The sequence below is a fragment of the Sminthopsis crassicaudata genome, chromosome 1 (assembly GCF_048593235.1).
Source record: "Sminthopsis crassicaudata isolate SCR6 chromosome 1, ASM4859323v1, whole genome shotgun sequence".
Lineage (NCBI taxonomy): Eukaryota > Metazoa > Chordata > Mammalia > Dasyuromorphia > Dasyuridae > Sminthopsis > Sminthopsis crassicaudata.
This window is the reverse complement of record NC_133617.1, coordinates 479,524,830-479,544,921: the sequence shown is the minus strand read 5'-3', so window position 1 is coordinate 479,544,921 and position 20,092 is coordinate 479,524,830. Positions and strand designations below refer to the sequence as shown.

General features: G+C 39.5%; 1 protein-coding gene across 8 annotated transcripts in view; it reads right to left on the bottom strand.

Annotated features, from left to right (window-relative positions):
• The window catches only part of ELFN1 (extracellular leucine rich repeat and fibronectin type III domain containing 1), a 190,660-nt gene that overhangs the window by 72,996 nt on the left and 97,572 nt on the right, over positions 1 to 20,092 (bottom strand). For all 8 annotated transcript variants that reach the window (XM_074281145.1, XM_074281143.1, XM_074281144.1 and 5 more), the window contains one exon: positions 11,306 to 11,471. The gene's annotated coding sequence lies outside the window, so the exon portion shown is untranslated. The remainder of the gene's footprint in view (positions 1 to 11,305; positions 11,472 to 20,092) is intronic.

Here is a 20,092-nt window from a genome sequence, read left to right as displayed (position 1 = left end):
TTGAGAAAGCTACTTGACTCTCAGAGATTTAATCCCTTCATCTGTAAAATGAAAGACTAAAAGGTCTCTTAAGATGTGTTCTGGCTCTAGATCAGTAATCATACAGCTAAATTAACCCAAGGTTGATTCCCGCTCAAAATATATCATTCTAAGTACAAGACCAAGAAAAGGGGTAGGGGCTGCTTTCTGAGCATGGGAACCAACCTGTACCTGAAGCCAGTGACATCGGGGTTAGTTTATGTTCGGCAGGCCAGACTTCCCCAATGGGTAAAAACTCTCCTGTGCCATTTGGTCTCATTACCAGGGCCTAGCTGCCTCCATTTCAGACCCTTACTCTATAAGAATCAGGACAACAGAAGGCTCATATTTTTCCTTCTAAAAATTGTTTTTGCAACATATTTGGAGTGTGTTTTTAAAATACAGAAAAGGAACTTCAAAAAGCCAAATGGTGTAGTGGTGCTAGACCTAGAACTAGGAAAAATCATCTTCCTGAGTTCAAATCTGGATTCAAACACTTACTACTGTATGACTCTGGGCAAGTCACTTCATCTTGTCTGCCTCAGTTTCTTTACCTGTAAAATGTACTGAAGAAATGGCAAACCACTCCACAAAAACTCCAAATGAGATCATGGAGAGTTGGACATAACTGAAAACAACTAAAAAGAAAAAATCTGAATTAAGCCATTCTCACTGCTTTTTCCCCATTTTGTATTCAGTTATTCTTTAAAAATTGATCACCTTCTGGAATTCAATCTTTTGTTGAGCCAAGAAAATAAAAAAAAAAAAAAAAAGGATGGGAAACATCCTTTTCCGGCCTCAAAAAATGTCATGATATTTTTAAAAAATTCTTTTTCTTTCCAAATAAAGATTTGTTTTCTCTCTACTTCTTTCCCATTCCCCACAGAGGAAGCAAAAAAACAAAAACAAAAACAAAAACAAAACAAAACAAAACAAAACAAAAAACAAACAAAATCCCCATTACTAACACATATAGTCAAACAAAACATATTCTCACATTGGCCACAAATCTGTCTTAATTTATACTTTGAGTCCATTACCTACCAAGAAATAGTTACTGTGTTTCCTTATGAGTCCTCTGGAATCCTGCATGGATACTGACTTATATTATTCATCTCTATACACTACCTGGCAGTAAGTATGAAGACCCCCATCAAAGCCTGAGATAAGTGAGGGCTCAAGCTTCATGAGGATAGAAATAAGGGAAAGTGACTGAGAACCATGATTGGACTTGGAAATCATGATTCCCAGAGGTAGAAGAAATTAAACACCTAGTAAACCTAGAGGGCAGGAATGGGAAGTAAAAATAACCTGAAGCTGTTAGAACCCATTCAAGGAATGATGCTGCTACAGCCTTCTTGTTAGATGGACAGTATTAATGTTGAAAGTAGTGGCAAAGCAGCATGACAAATATGGAAATATGTTTAGAAGAACTGCACATGTTTTAACCTATATTGGACTGCTTTCTGTCTTGGGGAAGTAAGGAGGAAGGAAGAAAAATTTGGAACTCAAGATTTTGCAAAGGTGCATGTGGAAAACTACCTTTGCATGTATTTGGAAAAATGATATATTTTTTTAAAAAAGAAAGTAGTAACAAACATATTTAAGCTATATCAGATTGCTGTTTTGGGAAGGGGGAAGATAAGGGAGGGAGGGAGGAAAAATTTGGAACTCAAAGTTTTACAAAAATGAATGTTGAAAACTATATATGTATTTGTAAAAATAAAATCCTATTTTTAAAAAAAGATGGCAAGTAGTGGCAGAGATGAAACACAATGAAACAAGTTAGGAGACTCTAAAATACTTAGACATAGGAACTCTTCCATCTCCATCCTTCCCTTCCTAACAGAGCCTTTGGCTATCCTCAACTGCTCCTTCCTTGCAGCCTCCGGAGAAATGCAAAAATGGAATGAGATTTTCATTGATCTCTCTCTTTTCTGATTGCTCACTGAACTTAACTGTCTGAATCAGAGATTGCCCTGCTTAATTGCCCTTGTTGGGATAAGTAGTCTCATGTAGTATGATCGATTTGATTCCTGTCTGATTGTTTCACTTGTGTATATAGAAAGCTGTTAAGTGGCACATTGGGAGTGCTAGACTTGGACTGGAGAAATTCTGAATTCAAATCCTGCCTCAGACACTAGCTGTGTACTTCTAGACAAATTACTAAATCTCTCTGAACCTCAATTTTATTGTTATAGTACAAGTGTGTCCAATTCTTCATGACCCCATTTGGGGTTTTCTTTTCTTTTTTTTTTTCTTTTTATGAATTTTATTTTTTTAATATAGCTTTTTATTTACAAGCTATGTGCATGGGCAACTTTTCAGCATCGACAATTGCAAAACCTTCTGTTGCAATTTTTCCCCTCCTCTCCCCCCACCCCTTCCCCCAGATGGCAGGTTGACCAATACATGTTAAATATGTTAAAGTATAAATTAAATACAATATATGTATACATGTCATTTGGAGTTTTCTTGTCAAAGATCCTAGAACTGTCTGTCATTTCCTTTTCTAGCTCATTTTTACAGATGAGGAAACTGAGGCAGACAGGGTGAATTGACTTGCTTAGGTCACATAGGTAGGATGTGTCTGGAGCCAGTTTTGAACTCAGGTCTTCTTAGCATCCAATGCTAGGAAAGAAATCTTAGAATTATGCAAGGCAATAGATTGGAACGAAATGGAATAGATTAAAATATTCTAATATATTCAAAGAATCCTGGATTGTTATTGTTAGGAAGGAACTTTAAAAATCAAGGACTATATAGATTTAGAGCTCAACCTTAGAGGCTCAACCCCCTCATTTAATAACAAAGAAACCAAGAATGAGAGAGGCTAAGTTACACGGCTAATGTGTATATATAAAGCAGGATTTGAATTCTATTTACAAAGGTTGAGACTGAGGGACAGAGAGGGAAAATTACTTTATATGCTATTGTATATCTACCTAGTTGTGACTTATATTTAATATTACTTTTCAGTTTATAATAAAGTTTTTTTTCCTTTCCAGAAGAACTTATTTCTGGGGAGTATTCTATATTCAGGAAATGGCCTACTTTTAGACAATTATGGTAGGGTTGGAGCAAGAACCCAGGTGGAACCATCTGTGAACTGAATGGCCAACATGTTTCATTCATATTCCTGGGATGCATTGCCAATGGAAGCACACATCTCTCATTAATGATAGGGTAATGTTCAAGGCTTATATTTATCAACGCGTTAGACTAGATTATAGTGGAATAGATTACTTGAGATTGAATAGAACAGAATGGTCCATTTTATCATTTTTATCCCCTAGCCACATGCTGTCAACCTGGTCCAAAGCCAAGAAGCAGGCTTTCTCCTTTGCCTATCATAAGAGGAGGTGGGGAAGGTTTGATGGTGGAAACATAAGAAATGAAGTCCTACATCCATTCGTTTTTCCTATTAATTCATCCATTCTTCCATCCATCCATCCTTCTTTCCTTGTTTCCTTCCATCCATCTATCCATGACTGGTAAGATGGTACCTAGCAGGGCATTGTCTCTCTCCTCTTTACACTTAGATCCATTCTCCTCCTGGGCTTCAGAATCATTGTGAATGACTGTTTATTGACCTCTCTGGAGTTCAGAGGAAAAACCCTTCTGACAACTTTAGAGCTTCCAGGACAGGACTTTTCCCCAAATCCTCCCACACTCTTCCCTGTGCTCAATCTGAGTTGTGACTGCCCTGGCTGTGCCCCCAGAATGATCCTGTGCCTGGCATGTGAAAGTGGCATCTGGAGGAAGAGAACTTTTTAAACCATCAGACATTGCTTCTCAAAATTGGGAAATAGTTGCTTGGGCCTTTGGGATGGGGTCCATGGAATTGGCCGTAAGTGACCTGTTTCTAGGTGGGGGCAGCACCACGGCTGAAAGTGAGGGTAACTGACCCAGGGTGCCAGTTTCTCCCACTCAGCTTCCTTTGTCCTCTCACCAAGCTCATTAGGACTGCTGAAATGAGTGACTCTCGCCTACTGCTGAACTGGTTGCCGTAGATACCCAGTTGACACTGGAGAGCCCAGCAGTAAGGATGCAACAGCCCTTATGGACAATGGAAGGCTAATTAGGCGTGTGCTGTCAGCCTGTAGCTGCTGCTACTAGGGGTTGAGAGGGGCATTACTGGTGGAGTTCGCCCTGTGTCCTGGTCCCCAGTGTTTGGCCCTCTCAGCTACCTCTTTGAGTTTTCCCTATCTCTTGTTATATACCCTTCTGTACCATGTCATGTGTCTGTGTATCTCTGTCTCCCTCCTTCTGGCCAACTCAGCATCTTTCCTTGGATTGTTTGCTCTGCAGATTTCCATTGAGATGAAGACTGTTCAGGGAGATTCCAGATAGAGCCACTGCCAGCTTCTTGCCCTGTCCCATGCCCTGTCCCTTGACCTACATGCCATTTTACCCACCTCTTATGGCTGCTGGCACTCCCCTTCCCCATCCCCAGAGCTGACCTGTAACAGAACCACATCATGCTGTGAATTCTCACAGGGCTTGAGGTTTCATGGCATACCTGAAACCTTAGGGTTGCCCAGATCTGAGCCGGTCTTCCTGAGGACCCTAGTCCAGATGGGCATAAGGAGTGGGTTGGGCTTTCCCCCAATACACCCATAGCATAGTAGGAGATGGGCAGAGGAGAAGGAAAGGAGGATGAGACAAGATTCTCCTGCTGGGATGGGAAGTGACAGACAGAAGGACATAAGAGTGGGTGGGGAATTGTAGCCACTGAGTAATAGAAGATGAGACCAACTCAAAACAGAATTCCAAGACCCTAACTCCATTGGGGTAAAAGGCATGCATAATGTATCCTGCTCCAATGGAAAGAACTCTAAATGTACTTCTTTGCAGAGGTGGGGGACTATGACAATATATGCCATGTTTCTCACCCAATCTCACTTAATGTGTTGGTTAGTTTCACTGAACTGCTTCCCGTCTTTCTCTTTTTATTCTTTGTTAAAAGAAGTAGCTCCCTAGGGCAAGATAGAGATGGACTAAAGGTAATATAAAAATGAAAAATAAAAACATTAATAAAAACTAAAATATTTTAAATAGTCTTTAAAGGAGGCTCCTGGTCTCAGCTAAACCATTAAAGTGCCATGTAACTTTAGTTACGTCACTTTTTTCTGAGGCTAATTTCCTTCTTTGTCATATAAGAAGGTTGGACTATGATCTCTAAGATTTAATAGTTTATATTTTCCCCCCTTACACATAAAAAACAATTTAGCTTTCCCCCCCCAAATTTTGAGTTCTAAGCCCTCTAAATTAACAGAAAAGGCAAGTGGATGAGAAGCAGAAGGGGCTAGCTGGAGAACTTCCAACTAGGAGGTTAATCAAGTACTAAGTAGACTTTGGGAAAAAAAGCCGACAATAAGGCAGCCCATGCGGAGCAAATTGCTCCCCTCCAGGGTCTCTTTGAGTGTGTGTGACCCAGATGGCATCACTACTGTGTTTGGAAAGCTTTGACCACTCTTTGGGCTGGGAGGGAGGAGAGAGGGACTTGAGGCTGGCCAGGAATGGGGCCAAGAGGTTCTTGAGGGCCTCCTTAGGACTGGAAAGTACCAGGGAGGGAGGGGGGCATGAAGGCTCTCAAGCATCCTCCAGTTCTAAAGTGAAAAAGGGCAAACGGTGCAGGGAAAGAGTGTCCCTGAATCCTCACTGAGGTATCATTTTTGAGGGGTTGTAAGGATCAATCAGCTCTGGGCCCCAGAAATGCAGCTCCTCCCCAGAGTCAACTTGGTTTTCATGGCAAATTACCTTCCCAAATCTCTTTCTCTCTGGCTTTCTGGCAATTGCCCAGCAAGAAAGTGTAGTGCTGAAGTAATCATACTTGAATCAGAGGTAAGAGATGTGGGCTCTGGGCTCAGTTTTTCCATTAGAAATATGCCTCTTTCCTAGGTTTCAGAATTTTTTTTTAATCTGCAAAAATGGGGGAGGAGTTTATACCTGCCCTCAGATCATAAGGTCATTGGGAGAATCAAATGACATTATATATGGGAAAGGCCGTTGGAAAATATGTATATGAAAATGTCTTTTGCATGACTACACATATATAACCGAATTGCTTACCTTCTCAATGGGGAAGGAGAGAATTTAGAACTCAAAATTAAAAAAAAATGTTAAATTCTTTTTACATGTAATTAGGAAAAAATAAACTATTTAATTTAGAATAAAAAAATATGTTTAAAGTTCTACACAGATATAAGATGATATGAGTTTTTATAAGGACCTTTGGGGCAGCTAGTGGATGAGGCATTTGGTCTGCAGTTAGGAAGACCTAAGTTCAAATTTGGCTTAGGACACATATTAGCCACGAGATCCTGGGCAAGTCATTTAACCCTGTTTGTCTTAATTTCTACATCTGTAAAATGAGCTGGAAAAGGAAATGGCAAACCACTCTGGTATTTCTGCCAGGAAAATTCCCAAAGGGGTCATGAAGAATTAGTCACAACTGAAATGATTGAACAACCTAGAAAGGCTAGGTTTTGGAGGCTGAACTACTGGATTGAATTTTGTTACCTCCCAAATGACCTTGGCTAGTCAGTTCCATTCTCCTGACCTTAGCTTCCCATTAATTGATCCAATAGGACCATGTGATCCCCTAAGGCCTCTTCTATCCCTAACTGATAATCTTAGGATCCTTGTCAAATATATAAAGTCAAGATGCTGTATTTTGAGTTGAATGAAAATGAGAGATACCTGCCCTATGTCCAGATGGCCTGAGAGGGAACTTCTGGTTAAGTAGGCATAGGCCCCTACAGCAAAATGGGGAGCCTGGTCTGTCTTGCTGCCAAGGGCCTCCCCCCAGAGTTGGCAACCATTCTCTTTAACACAATGGATTTGCCTTTCTTTGGGTTTCTTTAACCGGCCAATTCTCTTTTAACACTAAGGAGAGTGCTATATAGAGCCAGGTCACCTTGAAAACCTGAGCTCCGTGAGGTCTGGGCCCGTGTCCACCTGCCAGGTCTCTCCTCTGGACCTTTCCCAACATTCTTTGGAGGACAGGAGGCCCTGCCTCCTAGAGAGGGCTCTTCCAAGACGAGAATCTCTATCTGTTGGGAGACAGACTGGAACTGGGCCACTGCAGTGGTGCAGGCGGCTCCAAACAGAATATCCCTCTTTGACCTAGCACCCCTTCCCTTTGCTGTGTATCTCACTCCTCCCCTATTATCACCTCAGCAGGCTGTTAGAGACAGAACTAGAGTTTTGAGTAGCCAGGTTTGCCTTGTATTACAACAATAACAATCACCACCACTCCTATATTATGACTTATAAACTTCTTTTTCTCATCACAATCCTATGAAGGAGATAGGGCAGGAATTATATTGCACACTTACTTTTACAAATGGGTAAATTGAGTCTCAAAGAAATGAAATCACATAACAAATTAATGAGAGAGCAAGGATCGGATCCCAGACCTTCTGAATTTTTTGTCTAATGCTCTTTCCTTGTCCATATTGGACTACTACATAACACTATGATCTTCTGGGACCAGTACAACTAGCTTATCTAAAAATCTAAGGAGCCCTGGAAGAAGGGGCCATGATTGGCCCAGTGCACAAGGTTAAGTAGAAGCACTCTCTCCATCTGATTCCTTGTGCTCTTAAAGGAGAAAACCAGCTCTTCCATAGAAGTTCTTTAGTCATCCCGTGGCCTAACTTTAAGACTGAGTGGCCTGAGGCAGGACATGATATCAAATGGTGAATCTGAATTTTTATTTCTACTGTGCTCTTGGTGATAGATTCTTAGGATTGAGAGCTGGAAAGTATCTTAAGCTTAGAGATCATCTAGCCTCATCCCCTGGATTTTAACTCTGGTTTTGCTGAAGAAAATACTGAGGTCAAAGATCCATTTTGTGCTATGGCTGAGTTGTTTTCAGTTGGGGTTTTCTTGCAAAGTTACTGTAGTGGTTTGCCATTTCTTTTTCCAGCTCATTTTACAGATGAGGAAACTGAGGCAAACAGGGTTAAATGACTTGCCCAAGGTCACCTAGTGACAGTAAGTGTCTGAGGCCAGATTTAAACTCAGGAAGAAGAGTGTCTGAGGTACTACCTCACTGGCTAAGATGGCAGAAAAAGATAATGATAAATGTTGGAGAGATTGTGAGAAAACTGGGGTACCAATGAATTGTTGTAGAGCTATGGATTGATCCAGCCAAAGGAGACCAATTTGGAACTATGTCCAAAGGGCTAGGAAACTGTGACCAGCAGTGTCTCTATCCCAAAGAGATCATAAAAGAGGGGAAAGGACCCACATGTGCAAAAAGTTTTGCAGAAGTGGTGGTAAGGGTTTGGAAATTGAATCAATGATCATCAACTAGTGAATGAGTTATAGTATATGAATGTAATGGAATATTATTGTTCTATAAGAAATGATCAGCAGGGAGATTTCAGAAATACCTGGAGAGATTTATAGGAACTGATGTTCATATAAATGATGATGAAGTGAGCAGAATCAGGAGAACACTATATAGAGCAACAACAAGATTATGTGATGATCAACTATGAGAGACGTACCTCTTCTCAGTCATGGAGTGATTCAAAACAATTCCAATATACTTGGGATGAAAAATGTCATCTACATCCAGAAAGAAAATAATGGGGACTGAATGTGGATCAAAGCATCCTATTTCCACCTTTATTTGTTTCCTTTTTCTTTCTTGTGGTTTTCCCCTTCTGTTCTGATTTTTCTTTTACAACATGACTAAACTGGAAATATATTAAAAATGATTGTTCATGTAAAACCTATCTCAGATTGCTAGCTGTTTTTGGTGGGAGAAAAGTAAGAGAAGAGGGGAGAAAAATTTAGAACTCAAAATCTTATAGAAGTGAATGGTGAAAACTATCTTTACATGTAATTGGAAAATTAAAATACTATTGAGGAAGATGAGTGTTCTTGTCTCCAAACCTGGTGCTCTAGCCACTGCACTACCTAGCTGCCCACTGTGAAGTCTTTAACTTAAGGGATAGTTGGGTTGACACACACGTGTTAGATAGTAGCAACTGTCAGCAGAAGTTGATGTAACAAGCTAGCTATGGCAGACATTATAAATAATGCTAAGGTTAACAATAATAGCATAAGCTCTCAGAGGGCAAGGACTGTTTTGGTTTTTGTCCCTGCATACCAGTGCCTAGTACAGTGCCTGGCACAGAGCAAGTGCTTACTATTTTACTTGTTTATTTCCTATTTATTTTTAACATTCCTTTTTTACCAAATGAGTTCTATAAACTCATCGTTGGTCGATGGATTGATTTATATAGCACTTTGTAGTACACCAAGTGATCCACATATGTGAGTATATTGGAGTTTGGGAAAGTCGGTAGTTCAAGAGTTATCATCCCCATTTTACAGATTATAAAAACAGACATTTAAAAAAAAGCAGAGGTTTGGGAACTTGTCCAAAGCTAAAGTATCAAAGACAGGATTTGAACACAGATTTTCTGACTCTAAGATCTAGTTCTCATTCTACTTTTTCACAGTTGTACTCTTTTTTCCTCCAAGTAAGAAGATTATCACAGCTAAATGCCAGGAAAGCCTTAGGTAGGGAGAAAGTTTGTGGTGTATATAACAGTTACCCTTAAGGTTTTTTTTGGTTTCAGGATCTTTTACACTCTTAAAAAATGATCTCCACAAAAAGCTTTTATGTATGTGGCTTGTATCAATCAATATTGACCATATTACAAATGAAAACATCTTAGTATTTTTCTGATAACAGTTCTGACCTCAAGGATCCCCTGAAAGGATCTTCTGGACATATTCTTTGAGGATTGTTGGTCTAGAGGAAACTCAAAGACAAATGACCCTTTCCATCTGAAGTGTTCCCTTATGATCTGTGGCAGTTCTTGGTAATAACTCTCAGATATGTTGTGAATAAGGCCTGCATTGCCTGGGCCAGTTCATCAGCTGCCAGAAGACCAAGTGATATACCAGGGACCATAAGAGCAAGGGAAAGGTCAACTAAGCTACCAATTCATAGGAAATAGTGTAGGAAATGGGCCCCCAAGGCATCCCGAGAGATAGAAAGGTAGGTAGAAGAATGGATGAATGATTGGATAGGTGGATATCGATGGATAGATGGGTAGACGGATGGATAGATAAATAAATAAATAGGTGAATGGATGAATGGGTAGATGGATGGTTGGGGGAGGTAAATGGACAAATGGTTGAGCGAATGGGTAACAGGAGAGATGAATAGATCTGCATAATCCAAAGGCAATACAGCCAAAAATAGAGTTAAAAATCAGGGATGAAGAGCAATAAAGTTCAACTGCTGATTTCTTTTTGTCTGGGGACCTTTCTTTGCTGTATCTAAACAGCTGCAAAATGTACAGCTCCCACTAGGTGCAATCCTGCTGGTATAGAAGTGTCTGGTAGGCCATTAGGATGATACCCTTAAACTCCTTCTTTACCCTAGTTCTTAATTCAGTCACTTGGGAGGTATTATTCCCTTCATGGAAGCATTTAATTTTGCAACAAAACCCACCAGAACTATGATTCATTTTATATATACTTGATTTAAAATGAGATCTGGAACATGCATGTTCCTTAAAAAAATAAAAAGAGGGGAAACAAGAATTTATTAAGCAGCTACTATATGCCAGGCACTGTACTAAGCACTTTTTAAATATCATTTCATTTGATCTTCATATCAATTATATGAGGTACATGTTGCTATAATCCTCATTTTACAATTGAGGAAGCTGAGGTGCCCAGAGTCACACAGCCAATAAGATTTGAACTTCGCTCTTCCTGATTCCAGTCTCATTCATTATGTTACTCATTTTACTGCCTAGCTGCCTAGAAGAGAGAGTTACTTTTTACCCAAATTAATTTTTTCCTCCATGATTCAGATTCATTTTACGTCTTGACTTCCTGGGGAGAGAAATGGGCTTAGATAACAGATTCTCTCTCTCTGAAACCTTTTCAAGGTTCCCCACTGCTTCTCCAGTCAGGATTTCAGGATGGAATCTTCACATTCTCCTTCTTCTGCCTTTGTCCATTCCTACCTGTTTTTAGGGATTTCCCTTTACAATGACCTCACTTTGGTCATGGGCACGAACCCCATCTGACCATTTATTCACCAAATGAAAGGCTTTTTATCTGTCACTTGCCCCCAAATGCAAACCCCTTCAGCTCTAGTTGAGGTGTCTGTCCTGGTTCCCCCTTGACCTGTTGCACATCTGTACCACATCTGCTTGTGGACTGACCACTTCTTTGAGAGGCAGCTTCCCCTCTCCATTGCTGAGAGAGAACACAACTGATCAAATAAATTATCCCTTACCTTGAAGCCGGGGGCTGCCTGATGATTTGGAGCATCTGAAATGAGCAGTCTGGTGGATATTTTTCCTCTGACGTCATGAAGAGTGTCTACTCATCTCTCACTGTTGACAGACACAGTGGTTCCAGGATTTGTGGGGAAAGATGAGACACAGGGACCAATGCTCGATCTGCAGAGAAATTGAAATGATGTTCTGTAAGAAGATGGGGAGAAAACAATGCAGATAACAGCTCAATCCTCCAACAGGGACCCTGGTTATCAAAACAGACCATCCTTTGGGTTGACAGGGAGATCAGTTATGAAAGGAAGAGACAGAAAACAGGACACAGCTCCCAAATAGATCCAATCACCTGCTGGAATTAATCAACTGAAAATCCCATTCATCAGAGGAGTAAGGTGGAATCAGAGAAAGACCCTGCAGGCGAGAAAAGCAGGAGATGTGGCAATGGGAACTTTGGGATAGAGCTTTACTGGTTTTTTTCCTTTCTGCAAACTCCTCCAAAGCCATTCATTTTTTATTTACAATCTCTTGTCTGTAACATTCATTCTTTTTTCATGGGGTGTAACAAATTAGACTTATAGACCCCTTCTTGTTGAGTTGTTTTAGTTGTGCCCAACTCTTTATGACTTTCCTTGTGGCTTTCTTGGCAAAGACACTAGTGTGATTAACCATTTCCTTCTTCAGCTCATTTTACAGATGAGGAAACTGAGGCAAACAGGGTTAAGTTCCTTGTTCAGGGTCACACAGTAAGTGTCTGAGGCCAGATTTGAACTTGGAACGATGAGTCTTTCCAACTCCAGGTGGGCTCTGTGCACTATGGTGCCACCCAGCTGCCCAGGCTCCTTGGGGACAGAGCTTTTTGTGCATTATACTCTATCTTCCATAGCACAGAGCACATGAGGGCAATGTTTTATAGGAGAAAGAACACAGACTTTTAGATGCAGATCTGGAAGCTGCTACTTTCTGGGTAACTGAGGGTCTCAGTTTTCTTTTCTGTAAATTTGGAGTGATAATACTTGGGCTACTTACCAGCAGTGTTCTGAGGAGAACGGTTTATAAATCCAAAATACTATATAAATATGATCTACACTAATAATGACTAGTGTAAATGTTTGCTAATTTATTAATAAATGTCTATTACAAAGGCATATATGCTAAATGTTGCAGGTCAGGGAAAGATAAGGAATTGGGAATTGATCTTGCTACTTAGGAAGTCAATGACAAATGGAGAGAATCTGCCCCTCCTGCTCCTGCTCCTTCTCTCACAGAATCTTCTTTTTCAGCTTTCCAGAGGGGGAAACTGCCTGGTAGTTTCTAGAGATGCAGGTATAGTATTTTGGCCCTTGTTCAAGAAGAATGAATGAAAAAGCATTTATTAAGTGCTTACTATATGCAAAAGACTATGCTTAACCTTGGAAATGGGATAGAAAAGCACAACAGTTCCTTCCTCTTCACAAAGAAATCATCCTAATAGGGAGACTTTATCTACAGGTAAGATGGGATAAACAAGAGTCTCTCCTTCCTCCAACACCTCTATGACCATGAAGGGGACTCCCAGGCTTCCTGGGCCCAAGGAACAAGCTTGGGTGTAAAGGAAAAACATCGTTCTAGAACTAGTAACAGATCCCAAAGATCAGCTAAAAAATCTGAAACATCTATTCCCTTTGGAACAACAGGCCTGTCTAGGGAGAGCTTGTGCCCAGCAGTGAGGACGAGCAGGGAAGGCAGTGGGGTGCGGTAAAGTCTCTTCACCAGAATGATTGATGGGGTGCCAGGCCGGAGGCTGAGATGCACTTGCACGGGGGGGGGGGGGGGGGGGGGGGGGGGGGAAACTGCAGCACACAGGGAACAACCCAGTCAGGCAGAAGAGATGGGGGCGATGCGCCACGTGGGGACAGGAGTCAGACGGAGGGGCAGGCACGGAAGAGACACTCATGATTCTTCTTTCCAATCTGCTCTCGGGTGAGGGATATGTTTGGCGCTCAATAACACATCACGGTTTTTAAGTGAACAATCGCACCCTTTGATTTATACGTGGGTCGGGTGCACATTTGGGGAAGGCAGACATCACTGTTAATGATGGGCTCCTCGACAAGATCCAGGAAAATCTCCTCCATCTCCCAGTGACTTATCACTGGGAAAAACAAACACAGATACAACCTACAGCTGGCAGAGGCCATACACACAGACACACACACATTCCTCCCTCTCTGTCTCTGTCTGTCTCTCTCTCACACACATAGACAGATACACACACCCTTTTCCTCCTTCCCTCCCTCCTTCTCTGTCTCTGACTCTTCTCTTCTCTTCTCTCTCCCTCACTCCCCCCTCTGTCTGTCTCTGTCTCTTTCTCTCCCCCTCCCCTCTCTCACACACATAGTAATATATACACACTTCCTCATTCCCTCCCTCCTTCTCTGTCTCTGTCTCTTCTCTTCTCTTCTCTCTCCCTCACTCCCCTCTCTGTCTGTCTCTGTCTCTTTCTCTCCCCCTCCCCTCTCTCACACACATAGTAATATATATACACACACACACACACACACCCCTTCCCTCCTTCCTTCCTTCCTTCCCTGCCCTGCGATTCTGTCTCTCTCTCTCTCACACACACACTCAGATACATTCACATGGCAGGCAGTTGCACACAGGCACATAAACAAATGTAGTCACCCAGACACACACAGGCACCATCACATTAGCTGCATACCCCAGTACTCAATATTCTGAGTTTATATAGACAAGGTTCTCCCAAATCATATCCCTTTGGCTTGTTTTGCCCTACCTAGAGCTTCCTACAGGGAACTCAAAATGGAATTTGCGTCTAATTTTCCACATATATGAGTAAAGGAGTCCCTATGTAAGCACTCAAAGTAACAATGCATATTTGTTATAGGACAGCATTTATTTAACTACACAGAAACTATAAAGCCACATAAAATACTCGTGGCAACACAGACACAATTGATCTCATCTTCTAATTTCTAATATTAGTTTTTATTATGAGAGTCACTTTTCCCCCCAATAACCTATAAAGAATCTTAGTTCTAGAGTACTACCCAAAGGCTTGCATTCTCCTCTTAATAGGAATGAGTGTGGGGGTTGCTGAAAGGGTCCTTTGGAATGACACTATGCAAATATATATATATATATATATATATATATATACATATATATATATATGTATATGTATATACATATATATATACATATATATATACATATATACATATATATATATATATATATATATATATATTATCAGGGAGAATACAAGGCTTAGTTTTTCTTTTTCTATATTGTAGCTTAATCACTTCTAGACTCTTCAGTTCAGAAACTTTTTGACAGTTCTCCAGATAGATGGGGTTAAAGAAATCTTACCACCCGAACTCCATTCCTTACTCCCCATGGGCTGCAATCTCTTGGACTAAAAAGTCATAACCCTGACTCTCCAAGGCTGAAACTAGAAGTTCTGCCATCTCCCTCTGGAAAATAATGTTATATCCTCTCCTGGGGCCAGATAATTGACAGAACCCCACTGCTGCCTCTTGCTACCATTTCTCAAGCCAAGTAAGTGAGAATTTATACAACTAGGAGCATAGATCCAGAACTGTAAGAGACCTCAGAATATTTAGTCCACATCTTTCATTTTATAAATGTGTGAAACTGGACAGCTAGATGGAGCAGTGAATAGAGCATTAGCCCTGAAGTCAGGAGAACTTGAGTTTCAAATCTGGGATCAGATACTTAACACTTCCTATTGCCCCAATTGCCTTGCCAAAATAAATAAATGAAAATAAACCAAGATGGAGAAAAGTAAAGCAACATGACTATGATCATACAGATAATTCATGTCTCCTAGAAATAAATCTCTATCTAAAGCTACCAAAGATTAGAAAATGTGGAGAGTCTGTGCATAAAAAAGACTTCTCCCCATATAATACTCCATCTTACCACACTGGCTGACTCTTAAGTAGGAAGGAAGGAAATCAACATTTACTAAGCAACTACTATGTGCCAGGTACCGTGCTAAATATTTTACAAATATTTACAAATTTTAACTTCACAGTTTTAATTAAATGATTTACAAACCATTTGATCCTCTCTCTTTCTCCATCCCTCCCCACACCTTTCTAATCAGATGGATGAAAATCTATAAGATCCCCCTTAAAAACTCAGAACAAAAGAATGACTAATTCACAGGAGTCTGAATCAAATAAATCTTCCTTAGGGCAGCTAGATGGCACAGTGGATAGAGCACCAGCCCTGAAGTCAGGAGGTCCTGGGTTCAAATTTGGCCTCAGACACTTAATAATAAAAATAAATAGGTGTGTGACCCTGGGCAAGTCACTTAACTCAAACTGCCTCAGCAAAAACATAAAATAAATAGATCTTCCTCAAACACTAAGATTTTATCATTCATCCTCAATGAGATCTGAATAGACCAAAATTCCCACAAGACATTTTCCATCCTCCCAATGAGATACCTATTTTCATACCTATAGCCTTCATAGGAAAATATCATCAAAATCCCCCAAAAAGGGTTCGCCTCTCTACAGATTGATCAAGTTGATCTGAAAACGCACTGATAGGTACACAAAGAGAGCTGCCCACAGTGACACATAAACATAGATACAGACACAGACACAAGCATTCACATAGAGTCTACAGTCACACAGAGAGAGATGCCTTGCCCTTTAAAGGACAAGACTACTTTCTTGATTCTAAGCAGTAACACTTGGGAACTCCAAATTACAATATATTTCTTTCCTTTCAACCCTCCCTTCCAAATCCTTGAGATTAACTGAGATAACTCCCTATGTCTCTGCAATTAGAAAACTGCCACAAAGAGTGACAGAAGAGCCTGTAAGCTCTGACTTGTTGAGGCAAAAACTGGGAAAGCCATTCCAAGGGCAAAGCTGAAACCTCATTCCTGCCAGTGTTAATCTACTTAGAGAAAGTGGGGAGTAGTAGAGAGAATATTTGATAAGGAATCAAGAAGACCTAAGTTGATATAGAGAGGACTATGGCAACTGAGCATGGATCACAGCATAATATTTTCACTCTTTTTGTTGCTATTTGCTTGCATTTTGTTTTCTTTCTCATTTTTCCCCCTTTTTGATCTGATATTTCTTGTGCATCACTCTTGTGGAAATATGCATAGAAGAATTACAAATGTTTAACATATATTGGATTACTTGCCATCTAGGGGAAGGAGTGGGGAATGGGAAGGAAAAAATTTGGAACACAAGGCTTTACAAGGATAAATGTTAAAAATTATTTATATATATGATTTGAAAATAAAAAAAGTTCGTGGGGTTGAAACCCCATCTTGAACACTGTTCTCTTAGCAATTTCCTTAACCACTCAAGCCTCAGTTTCCTCATTTGTAAAATAAAAGGGTTGGGTTGGATTGGATAAGCTCAAAGTTTCATTTATGGTCTATATTTATACTCTATGGTCCTTTCACTCAACACATCTGTGCTGACCATCTGTGTATCCAATCCTGTTTGGAGAAGAAGAAAAGGTACCTGCCCTCTGACTAGGGATGCGAGTCTTGAATGTACAAGGTCTTAATCCTACTAAGATTAAGGGCCAGAATAGAAAGCACCAGGAAGATTCTGAGATGAGTAAGGTCAACCAGGGCTGGAGCACTTAGTAGTAGTAATCTGATTTGGGGCAAATGACTCAATCTCTCTGTGCCTCAGTTTCCTCAGGAAGTGGTTAGATTTGATTTCATTCCAAATATGTTCTAAATCTAAATCCTATGAGTACTGACACTGTCTCTTAGCTACCAATTAAATGCCATGAGCCCCCTCCAGGGAGTGGATCAAACAGAACTCAATTATATCAACAACTTTTTATGTTTGTACAGATAGTTAAGAGTTTGTAAAAGCATTTTTACAATGCAAAGGGTTCACTGGATTTAGAATCCTAGAATTTCAGAGTGGATAAGACCTCAGAAACCATGGAATCCAACCCAAACACCAAAAATACCAAAGGACCAGAATTTAAATTCTAAATCTGATCCTTAGTATCTAAGTGACCTGAGGCAAATCACTAGCTGCTCTGGATTTCAACTTCCTTATTTTTAAACCAAGAGGGTTAGAAAACAATTGAAGTTTAATACTATGAAATTACAATGATCAAGACAGAAAAAGGCATCTCCTTCAATTCTTTGCAAAGATGGGGAGCTATGGGTGTTGAATATGGCATATTATATTATGGCATATTGTATCATCTTTTTTCGTATCAGTATTACTTAGTTATAAGGAATGGCTCTCAGTATTGAAGAGGATGTGAGAGAACTGGCACACTAATACATTGTTGGTGGAGTTGTGAACTGATCCAACCTTTCTGGAGAGCCATTTGAAACTTCATCCAAAGGGCACATATTCCTTGATCCAGCAATACTATTAGATTTACCAAAGAGATCATAAAAAAGGAAAAAAGAACCCATATGTGCAACAATATTCATAGTAGCTCTTTTTGTGGTGGCAAAAAAAATTGAAAACTGAGGGAGATGCCCATCAATTGGGGAATGGCTGAATAAACTATGGTATATGATTATAATTAATACAATTATGCAATAAGAAAGGATGTGCAGGCAGATTTAAGAAAAACTTGGAAAGATTTAAATGAACTGATGAAAAAATTTAATGAGCAGAACCAGGAGAACATTGCCCATAGAAACAGCAACATTGTGTGATGATTTATTATGAATGACTTAGCTCTTCTCAGTAATATAATGATCTAAGACAATTCCAAAGGACTCATGATAGAAAATGCTATCCACATCCAAAGACAGAACTGATGGACTCAGCAGATCAAAGCATACTATTTTCACTTACTTCATTTTTTTTCATAGTTTGTTCCTTTTGATCTGCTTCTTCTTTCACAACCATGACTAATATAGAAATATGTTTTACATGAGTATATATATATATATATATATATCTTTATATATATACATACATATATATATATATATATATGTATATATATATATCTTTATATATATACATACATATATATATATATATATATATATATATATAAAACCTATATCAAACTGCTCTCCACTTTAGAAAGAGGGGAGGGAAGGGAGGGAGAAAAATTGGAATTTTTTTTTGTAAAAATGAATGTTAAAAATTGGAAAATAATAATTGGAAAAAATAAAATACTATTAAAAGATGAATGACTGTGAAGGAGTGGGAAAGAAATATAGTGGGAAATATAGGTGATAATAAAATTTTTTAAATAAGTGAGGTAGATTAGATTATCTCTGAATTCCATTCTTAATCTAAGTATTGACTGTACAATCTTATAATCTCATTTGATCTCCACAGTAGTCTTGTGGAGTAGATAGATGAGGTTTATGCCTATTCTATAGAGGAACTTTACAACTACAGAGTATAAGAACTAGGAAGGACCTTAGAAATCATTTAGCTATGAATGAGAACAAGAGAAGTGACTTCTCAAGTTTTATGCAGAGTTAAGACAAGAAATCAAGTTTCTGGACTTAATTCAAAATTCTTCCCAAAATGCCATGCTACCAGGATGTCAGTTTATCTACTGTAAGTACAGTGGGTGAGGCTAATGACGGTGATGGGAGAAAAGAATAAAAAGATTTAGAACCTTTTCTAAAAGAGGAAAGGGGTCAGGAAGGGATGGAAGGGTCTAATTCTGCTTACATACCATGAAGCTAGGGGAGGTGACTTTGGTTCTCTATGAATAGCTTGGTTGGGAAGAAGTAAGGCAGGATGCCCATTATTTATTTTTTTCTTTTTAAGACTAGAAATATCCTCATCTCATCCAAGTTGGAAGTGCAGAGCTATTTATATTCATGGACCTGACACTGACACTGACTGATACAGGAACTCTGATCTGTTAATTTTCCAATCTAGACTGGGTTGCCCCTTCTGGGGCCCAGGACCTCACTCATATTAATGCCCAACTTACTGCAGATAGTTGACTGGCATATCTGTTGGAATTCCCAAGTAAAATTACACATATAAAATGAAAGTGGTATAACTAGCCAATAGTTCACATGACAAAGTTCTGGCAGTTTTTGTGGGTTCGAAGTTGTAAATTCTATGTGGTGTGATATTGCAGCACAAAAAATTAATGCTATTCCAAGGCAGCATTAATAATAGTACAATATCCAGAACATGGGAAGTGACCCATTCTGTTAAATTCTGCCCTGATCAGGTCATACCTGAGTCTTTTGTTGACTTCTGAGCACCATAGTTTGGGAAGAACAAAGTCAGAAAGAAAGTCTGATAAGGATGATTAAGATGGTAAGAGAGGCAGAGACTAAGTCATAAGTTTAGTGAAAGAAACTGAGGGAAAAGGACCTGGAGAAAAGATGTGGGCACATAATGACTTCCTTCATTGTAAAAAAAGAAAAAAAAGAAATTAGTGTTGTTCTGCTTGGCTCCAGAGACCAGAAATAGAAGTAAAGAGGTTGATGGGAGGCAAAGGTAAGAGTGATGTAAGGAAAATTATACTAGTAATTATGGCTTTCTCAAAGTGAAATGGGATCCCTTGAGAGCTAGTTGGCTCTCCTTAACAACAGGTCTAGCAAAAGCTTGTTTGGTCACATGTAACTAAGGTATATTGTAGATGAGATCCTGATTCAGGTTTTGACGACCTCTGAGGTCCCTGCCAAGTATGAGATTTTATGATTCTATGATCCTAACTTATCTTCTTCCCCAGTAAACTCTTAAATAGGTACAGCCCAAAGAGACTAGGGTTTTCTAGCATTAAAGTATTTATTAACTAAAATTTACTGA